Below are 10591 nucleotides of genomic sequence, written 5' to 3' on the forward strand. Positions count from 1 at the left end.
CTGTGTATGTGCCTCCTAGCGCTAATACTAAAGAGGCCATGAGTGTTCTCTATCGGACAATCAGTGAGCTGCAATCCACGCACACAGAGGGTGTTTTCATCATTGCTGGGGACTTCAACCAGGCTAACATGAAGACTATTCTCCCTCATTTTTACCAACACGTGGATTTTCCAACTCTGGGAGAGAACACTCTGGACTTGGTTTACACCAATATAAAGGATGCATTCAGAGCAGCCCCCCGCCCCCACCTCGGCTCTTCAGACCACCTATCTGTTATGCTAATCCCTGCATACAGGCCCCTGCTGATCAGAGCAAAACCCACAGTGAAGCAGGTGAGGGTGTGGTCTGAGGGGGCCATGGAGGCACTCCAGGACTGCTTTGAGTGCTCTGACTGGGACATGTTCAAATCAGCAGCAACATATGACAATCAGATCGACATTGATGAGTACGCCATGACTGTGTCAGCCTACATCAACAAATGCTCCGAGGACGTCAGCACCACTAAGAACATCATCACCCGAGCCAACCAACGACCCTGGATGACTGAGGAGGTACGTCATACGCTACGAGCACGGAACTCAGCCTTCAAGTCTGGCGACAAGGAGGCACTGAGGACAGCGAGAGCCAACTTGAACCGTGCCATCAGGCTAGCGAAGCGAAGCCACAGTCGAAAAATTCAGGATTTTTTCCACGACGCCAATAACACCAGGAGTATGTGGCAAGGCATACGGGCGATCACGGACTACAACTTACCCTCCCCCCCGGTGGGTGAGGTTAATGCTGACTTCCTAAATGGTCTAAATAACTTATTTGGGCGTTTTGAGGCACTAAACAGCACTCCTGCAGTTAAAACTGTTCCCCACCAGGAAGAGGAGGCCCTCTGCCTTGACTCAGCCGACATGTGGAAGACTCTGAGAAGAGTCAACCCACGTAAGGCCCCAGGCCCCGACAACATACCTGGGCGGGTGTTCAAGGAATGTGCAGGCCAGCTGGCTGGTGTCATCACAGACATTTTTAACATCTCGCTGGACCAAGCCAAAGTGCCAGTATGCTTCAAGGCTGCCTCCATCATTCTGGTGCCGAAGAAACCTCAAACCACCTCATTGAATGACTACAGACCTGTGGCACTGACTCCCATCATGATGAAGTGCTTCGAAAGGCTGCTCAAAGAACACATCGTCTCCAGACTCCCCCCAACATTCGATCCGTTCCAGTTTGCCTACCGGCAGAACCGCTCTACTGAGGATGCCATCTCCTCCGTTCTTCACCTGAGCCTGGCTCACCTGGAGGAGAGGAACACCCACGTGCGGTTGCTGTTCCTGGACTTCAGCTCAGCGTTTAACACCATCATTCCACAACATCTGGTGGAAAAACTGGAACACCTGGGCTTCAGCACCCCCCTTCGAAACTGGCTGCTAGATTTCCTCACCAACAGACCTCAGTCAGTCTGGGTCGGACAGAACACCTCAGATGTCATCACCCTCAGCACAGGCTCCCCTCAGGGCTGCGTCCTGAGCCCCCTGCTGTTCACCCTGATGACACACGACTGCGCCCCCAGGTTCACCACCAATCACATCGTGAAGTTTGCAGACGACACAACGGTGGCGGGCCTCATCAGGGACAACAACGACCTGGACTACAGAGAGGAGGTGGAGCAGTTGATGGGCTGGTGCAGAGAAAATAGCCTGATCCTGAATGTGGAGAAGACGAAGGAGATCATCGTCGACTTCAGGAAGAACCAGCCTCACCACGCTCCACTGATCATCAACAGCTCAGCTGTGGAGGTGGTCAGCAGCACTAAATTCCTGGGAGTCCACATCACAGACGACCTCACCTGGACTGTGAACACCACAACACTGGTCAAGAGGGCACAGAAGCGCTTGTACTTCCTGCGGAGGATGAGGAGAGCCCACCTGCCCCCACCCATCATGAGGACGTTCTACCGAAACACCATAGAGAGCATTCTGACAAGCTGTCTCTCGGTGTGGTGTGGAGGTTGCAGCGCCTCCGATTGGAAGAACCTGAGGAGAGTGGTGAGGACAGCAGAGAGGATCATCGGGGCTCCTCTTCCCTCCATTCAGGACTTGTCATCCCAGCGCTGCGTGTCCCGAGCCCGTAATATTATCAGTGAACCATCACACCCCCACCATGGACTGTTCTCCCTGCTGCCCTCTGGGAAGAGGTTTCGCAGCATCCGCTGCAGGTCCACCAGGTTCTGCAATAGTTTTTTCCCTGCTGTCGTCAAACGTAGCATTCCTCTGCACACTTGTAAATACTGCTTTTGTCTCCTGCACTGTTTACATACTTTATCACTGCTGCACTTTGTACTTTATAATTATCTTATTTCATATTTTTATATAGAATGTCACTTTTTAACCAGCCGAAATACCACTACATTGTTGAAAGCCGTATGCAACGAAATTTCGTTTTGTGTACACGTAGTGTTGACAAAATGACAATAAAGTTTGTCTAAGTCTAAGTCTAAGTCTAAGTCTACATACAAGCAAACACAAAATAAAAACAAGAAGGCACAAACAATGAATAATAAGAGTGATGAATAAATAATAAATAAACAAATAACACAAATTCTCCGCAGGATGTCCGGGCTCTCCCTTAGAGATAGGGTGAGAAGTTCGGTCATCCGGGAGAGACTCGGAGTAGAGTCGCTACTCCTCCACGTTGAGAGGAGCCAGATGAGGTGGCTCGGGCATCTCATCAGGATGCCTCCTGGACGCCTCCCTGGGGAGGTGTTCCGGGCATGTCCCACCGGTAGGAGACCCCGGGGACGACCCAGGACGCGCTGTAGAGACTATGTCTCTCGGCTGGCCTGGGAACGCCTTGGGATCCCCCGGGATGAGCTAGATGAAGTGGCTGGGGAGGGGGAAGTCTGGGAGTCCCTCCTGAAGCTGCTGCCCCCGCGACCCGACCCCGGATAAGCGGAAGAAGATGGATGGATGGATGAAATAACACAATAAATAAATAAGTAAGAGGAGCAAAACAGAGCAAGTGTGCATACAGCAGACAGTCAGAATATAGCGCAAAAGTACAGGAAAGATCCTGGACTCAATGTTCCTCCAGCTTGGAACTTCGAGACTCAGCCACGAAGCACTTTCCACACTGATGGCGGAGGTCGCTGCGGTCATCAATGCCAGACCTCTGATTCCACTGTCTACTGACCCAGACGATCCTTTCATTCTTACTCCAACAACCCTCCTCACCCAGAAGGTGAGTGTACCTTCAGCCCCAGTCGGTGACTGGATCAAAGACCTCCACAAGTCCCAGTGGCGCCAAGTCCAACATCTGGCCCAAACGTTCTGGGATAGATGGAAGAAGCAATACCTCGCATCACTTCAGCCGCGACAGAAGTGGCAGGCTCCCACCCCAGACATCCAGCCTGGGAGCATTGTCTTTCTCAAAGACAATCAGTTCGTGAGAAACGAGTGGCCTCTGGGACTGATTACTCAGGTCTTCCCCAGCAACGATGGCATGGTACGTAAAGTCGAGGTCAAGGTCTCCAAGACGGGCGGGACAAAACTGTACCAGCGTCCCGTCTCCGAGACGGTCCTCCTTCTTGCCCCCGATAAGAAACAGAACTGTATAATGGACCTTTAAGGTTGTGGCAAAATGCCAGACGGGGAGTGTCATGTCTTTCATGTCTTTGTAGTCTGTGATCAGTGTTAAGATAGATTAGGTCACATGACTAGAATCAGGAAGTAAGCGCAGGTTTCAGCACAGTGTTGAAAGAGAACCCCGCTTGTTCTATTCTCTCCTGCAGTTCGGCAAAACTACTACCTACATTTTGTGTTATACAAGGCATCGTTGGTATGTATCTTTGTTTAAGTTATTATGGATCGAAATAGATCTTTTGAGTTCTGAAATTATAGTTTTCCGTGATGTTAGACGATAGGATAAAAGCATGATTGAGATTTCATATCGATTTAATTCATTTAGTTCGTATGACTGATTATACAATGTGGTTTGTATTCTCCCAGTTTCACCCTTTCCCTTGTTATTAAACCTGGAGTCAACCTTCAACCTGGCCTTCAGAGTCTTGATGAGTGAAAGTGGTTGAGCTTACTGTCTTCGGATATTCAACATATTTGGAGGGCAGGATACACACAATTCCATTGGGGGGAAATAAATGAAATCATATTTTTTTAATTTAAGTCCCAATGATCGTCACACACACACCTGGGTGTGGTGAAATTTGTCCTCTGCATTTAACCCATCCCCGTGTGATTTTAATCCATCCCCTGGGGGAGAGGGGAGCAGTGAGCAGCAGCGGTGCCGCGCTCGGGAATCAGTTGGTGATCTAACCCCCCAATAGAGGCTTTGCAGTCACGTGGTTTTATCACGTGATTTTGTGTTATGCCGCCATCTTGGCGGTCAACTAGTCAGCTCGTTCCTACGTGTTTGTATGGATTGTCTGATTTCTGCGCTACGTTTTCACCGATTTCTTCCGAATTATGGCTGATTTGCTATCCAACGAAGTTAGGCATTTGGATGAAGACTCCAAGAATCGTCACAGAGAGAAGTTGAACCTTGTTGGCACAACGGATCCGTACCTTTTACCGAGAAGCATGCTAAAATCGCCCGAGCATTTTGCAACAGCCGACCTGCCTGAACGCTCATATCCAGATATTTATAATTACCTCGTCGATTTGTTTTGTAATGGCATTTCATAACTTGACATATTAAAAAACTGAATAGAGTGAAATCATTCAGATACTGTACCTGTCTGTTCAAGTTGCTACCATTTTTATTATTTGTTTATTTTTGCATGATGCCACATCTGATTGGCTTGAAAACTTAACCAATAAATATAATTCAATATTTACATTGATAACGTTTTCAAGCATCATGAAAAAATAAAGACAAAATAAAAACGGGGGGGTGAACTGAAGAAATCATCCCATTCCCTGCCTTGCTGCTCTTGCTGCCTTTCTAAAAATGCACCCAGCATTTTCAACAATCATATTTGTATCATCCCATATTGTATTATTTCACATTTTGTGAAACAAATCAGGGGTGAATAGTTTGTTTACATACCTGATATGAAGTCCTCATTGCATATCCTTGTGTAAATCGTAGGTTTCCATCGTTCACGACGAATATCCGCGATCCATTTATCACGTTTTTTCATGTTCGCCGGAAATCTATAGAAGCTAAGATTTGGTTTATCGCCTCGTCTATTGCTACATCCAACAGCACAGCAGGTATCCGGCATTTTTAAGCTCAAATAGCAGCAGATATAACAAGAAAGCGTGTGTGAGTCGTTGACCGGCACTGAAAAGTTGACCGCCATGATGGCCGCCAAGCTAATGTGGGTAGCTTGATGACGTCAGCTGCAAAGCCTCTATTCCAACCCTTAATGCTGAGTGCCAAGCAGGGAGGCAATGGGTCCCATTTTTATAGTCTTTGGTATGACCCGGCCGGGGTTTGAACCCACAACCTTCCAGTCTCAGGGCGGACACTCTACCACTAGGCCACTGAGCTGGTCAAAAGGGGGAAATGCATATAATGGAAAGGGGAAATGCATATAATGGATATAATGTGATTGAACAAGTGTGCACACCCTCTTATAGCTGAGAAAGTGGCTGTAGTCTCAATTGACCAATCACATTCCAACGCATGTTAAACAATTCAGCGCACATCTGCCACCATTAAATGTGCCTCGGAATAACCCCAAAATAAGAATCATGACAGGTCTGTAACCAGACAGATGATGTGATCCACATTTGGGTCCCGAACCACCAGTTGAAAATCCCAGCTTCAGTCAATTTAATGAATCATTGTCCTTCATGCAAGTGTGTCAGGTGATACAAGCAGGGAAGCCTGAGATGGCTAAAGAGAGACCACATAGCCAGAGAGAGAGTGAGTCAGGGGGTCTGGGCCTATTTCACACTGGGTAAAAAGAATTACAGATGGCATGACACCACGACAACATCTCTGTAAATATGCAGATATCTATGGAGTGAGAAGGGGCAAAGCAAATAAATTAATAAATCAAATCCACAACGGCTAAGTAGAACGAAAACCCGCTGTTGCACATTTGTGGTGCATCAAGGGGGCGTGTTTGGAATATGAGTCACTAGTGCACGACTCAGTGTGGTGACGCTCGGCCATATGTCACAAAAACTCGCTGAGCAGCCGTGTTTAAGATTAGGTGGCGTGAGGTGAAGCTCGTCCTGCTCCCTTTATCAAAAATGTAACACACGTCTCATTTACACGTGTGCTTGTACGTGTGCTACTACCTCAAATGTGCCTCGTGGATCATGAGGTGAATGTTTTCATGGAGTGTTGAGACCTAAATATGGCTGCCTAGCAGCGTGCACACTCTCATTATGTCATCAATCAATTTAAACATAAATGATAATTGAAATTTTATAGTCGCCAGTAGAGAATTAAGTCACACACTGTAAATATTCACATCTCCATTCATTTTCACTTACTGTTGTTTTTATTTGGTCTCTTGACATTGTAGATCAAGAACATGTCTCTTGCAATAAATAGTTTTACTATTCTATTTTCATACACCTCACTCTGTGACCACCCTAAAACATATACAGTGTGTCTATATTTTACTTTATAGCCATAGTAGGACACATATAGCTTGAGAGTGCTCCTGTGAGTATTCACAGAATCTGACCTTTTGGCATGCATGTATATATATATACACTGGGCATACATATACAGACTGAGAATTGGAGTACAAAGTTGAGCCTGTGTTAGTAGCGTCACTGACTTCCCCAGACGTGGAGGTTTCGGATGTAACGTCATGTAACTCAATAGGGCCATTAATTATCTCTGTTTCCTTGGTGACCTCACAAACAACAGCTGCATGGTTATCGGTCATCTAGCGATACACGCCTCTAAATGGCGTACAGCAATGTGGCTAATTGTTTGATTTTTTTTTCTTCAGGGGATTGAAAACATTTTGGTATGGTCTCGCTAATATAATAAATCCATCGAGCTGTTACTATGATAAAATATTTTGCCGGTGTATTCAGCGGCAGTCTTAACGATACTTTATCCATGGTAACTGGCGCTTCATTCAAGACTCTGTCCTTGAACACATCAGATGATGCCTCTCTTCTTTCAGAGTCGATTTGAGTCGCCGGTCGTCATCCACGAGTGCCCGCTTGCTTCTTTATTTAGATGCGTATGCGCATAGGAAATGAAAGGTAGAGAACAAAAGTCAGGACACAAAGAAAAGCCAGGCGAGCTCTCGCAGTAATAATAATCAGAATGAAACAAATTACATTAGTAAATTACATCATTGCTGCCACTTAATTGCCATCTTTAATAAATATTAAATTAATTACTAAATACATTATTATATACAAAGAATTATTATTATGTGTAAAATATTACATAATTATCATATATAATTTTTATATAAAATTCTTAAATAAACGAGGACAACCATGACTCGTGCGCTTCAGTAACTGCATTGGCTAGGAAGTGATTCCAAACAATTCCTTTGTGTGAAAGTGCAGATTGTGGCCGCAGCGGCATTTAGTGTGCAATGCCGTGCGAGTGTGTCTTCCTATGACAACGCCTTGATGATAACCAGTGTGGCCGTCCTTGGGTTCATGCAGCTCCTCTGTTTCATTTCACCGCCTCCTCTGTTGTGAGGTCATGCACACACTCGCTTGTGTGTCTGCATATGTGCATCCACCAGTGTGTGTTGTGTGGTGTGTGAGTGCGTGTGCGCGCGTGCGTGCGTGTGTTTAGGAAAAGGTGGGCCCTCCACTCAGGCCCGTTTTGCCTAATACGTCCATGTGGGGCTCGCTGGAAAGATCAGTTCTATTCTGGTGCTGCCAGCCTGTCCGGTGCTGATAGGGAAGGATTAATGAGGCAGGGCTCTCATCAACTCGTAATTAGAAACAACGCTAACCACTATTTTAGTGGCTGTTCCTATGCTGGGATCCTGACCTCCGCGACCCCTTCCCCACCGCCTGAACAAATATAGGCCCGGGTCTATATATATACTACGTGACACATGGTCCAAAAAGAGGCGAGTGGAGATAATTCTCAAGTCTTGCTGTTTGACACTCACATTTCACAAGGTCGCTTTCTCTCAAAATACATGCTGTCACATTTGTTTCGTTGTTATTGCGGCTTAGGACATTTGGGAATGTTCTACACATCGGCGGCAATTAGATTCTCACCACGTAAGTGAAAAGGACAGGGGAAAATAAAAATGCTCTAGCTAAATATGTGCTAAACACTCCGTCAATAAATCAATTGGCCTTGCGGAAAGATATTTTCCCCGTGTTCAAAACATTTGCATGATATCATTTCAAATATCAAAAAACATTTGCATGATATCATTTCAAATATCAAAGGAACCCAAACTCGAAGCCCCCCTGTTTATTTTCAAAGCTCACAAGTAGAGATTACAAAATTACAGTGCTTCAGTGGTTCAAGAAGTAGCAGTAGTAGAAGTTGAGGGATGACAGACCAGTTGAAGAATTTAGAGCAAGTCATGCAAGAAAAGGTGAGGGAGAAGGCTTCCGATACAATAGCACCCTTTGTGGAGAAAAATAAATCCATCTGTCCATAGGTCAGTGCAAAAATAGTCATAATGTACGCATACAAAGAAAAAAAAATTTCAACTGTATATTTTTGACAGTTGATAAGAGACAAAGAAAAAATAGCGAATTATATATCATTCTAATGGAGCCTCTGAGACTCTGTGATATTGTTGTGATGCAGAAAAAGAAACATCTCAAGCTACAAACACAATAATAATTTAAAAATTCAAATAATATAAAAAGCATTGTGTTTGAGACAGCACCAGATGGACTGCAAGAGTCCTTCACACACCAGGAGCCAATGGCATGCTTTGTTGCCTCAAGCAGACAGCAATGTACACTACAATGTTAACATTGTCTTAAAAATCATTGCATAATAAAAAAAAAAGCCAAACCAAAACATACATAATTCAAATCGTAAACAACGTTGGCTCAGTTTGCAAGCTCCCGTTTTTGTTTTTTTTTGCCAGCGGCTAATGGCTGAAGATAAATGCAGAAGCTACAAACGTGCTAAATGGTTACAAGTTACACAGCACCAGTTGACAGATACAATGACATGTGAAGACACTTGAATTGAAGCAAACGGGACAATTTTTTAAAAACATCATCCACTCTCATTCATGCGCCAAAGAGCTGCAGCAGCATCCCGGATTCATTTGTACAAACAACTTGCAACATTTGCATAGCATGAATTTTCACCAGGAAAATGTGGAACTTCCATTTCTGCATCAATTTTCATGCAAATAAAATTAAAATAGTGGAGAAGGATGTGAACAGACTATACAATGTTTGTGAAAATTATGTCGGTGTCTAGAAATGACCTAACCATGGAAGTTAGTAACATCTGAAGCACAATGAGTGTGAAAATTTAGATGCAGCAGGCGGAGGATAAACTTTGTTTGTGAGCATATTATTATTTTTAAACTATTTAGCATAGAGTTGAATTTAAAGTCGTTTTTTTAATCTCCCATGACTCACACAGTATTTACGCTTAAACCCAAAATAATTCATATGCTGGCCACATTTTGAGGTTGTGAGTTTGTAATTGCTCTGTGTCAATATCCTTCCAGCAGAACATCCTCAAAAAATGGCAGACAGCTGCCAAAAAGTACATTTTGCCACAACGTTTTTCGCCATAGTTTGTGGTGAAAGTGTCTGGGGTTTTTTACAAAGATTTTTCAAGTACCGTGTTTTACCATGCATAATGCGCAAAATTTAACTAATTTATTGTCCTAAAATCTGAGGTGCGCATTATGCATGGATGGGTACAACAATTTTTGAAGAAAATCTCCCTCGAAATAAAACTTGAAATCACACCTTTCTTCTTGTTTGTTGTCAATCGCGCATCGCATTCAGCCATCCTGCCCAACACACTTAGTCAGTAAAATTCATAATTGACGACACATCGTTTGATGCGCTGGTGAAATCCTTGATGGTGTGTTATTGTCAAATATTGTTTTTTAATCTCCATCGCAAACCGGATATCATACGGCCGCCATTACAGATGCGCAGAACGGATGCGCAAGACACATCAGCTATATAAAGAGCGAGAGTTCAGTTCTCTACCTAAATGCGTATTACAGGTAATATTTTATTTCACAACACTTTGCCTTGTTCCTTTCTTCTCTGCTGTTCACTTCAAACACGCTCCATACGAACACAATGCTCTCGTATCAGACGCTTGCTCGATCACCTGCTCGTTTGCTGTCACAATGTACCCTACACAAATCCGAAACATTTCTTCGCTATCGAGTTTGCTAGCGCATGCGCAGTGATACTGACCGGCAGAATAACATCCGGTTGTTCCCAAAGATGATCTTTTTCTGAAATAATTTTACGTTTACAGACTTAAGAGTCAAAATTTGGGTGCGTATTATACATGGGTACAGGCTTTTTTCCAGCAGCGACATGCCATTTTTAGGGTGCGTATTATGCACGGGGGCGCATTATGCATTGGAAAACACGGTAAATATCTTAATATTCCTCTTTTTTTCCTTACAGTGCACTAGTTTTTTGTATGAAATCAGATTCTCACCAGGCTCTTTGAATGC

This window comes from Syngnathus acus, chromosome 24, assembly GCF_901709675.1.
Source record: "Syngnathus acus chromosome 24, fSynAcu1.2, whole genome shotgun sequence".
Classification (NCBI taxonomy): Eukaryota; Metazoa; Chordata; class Actinopteri; order Syngnathiformes; family Syngnathidae; genus Syngnathus; species Syngnathus acus.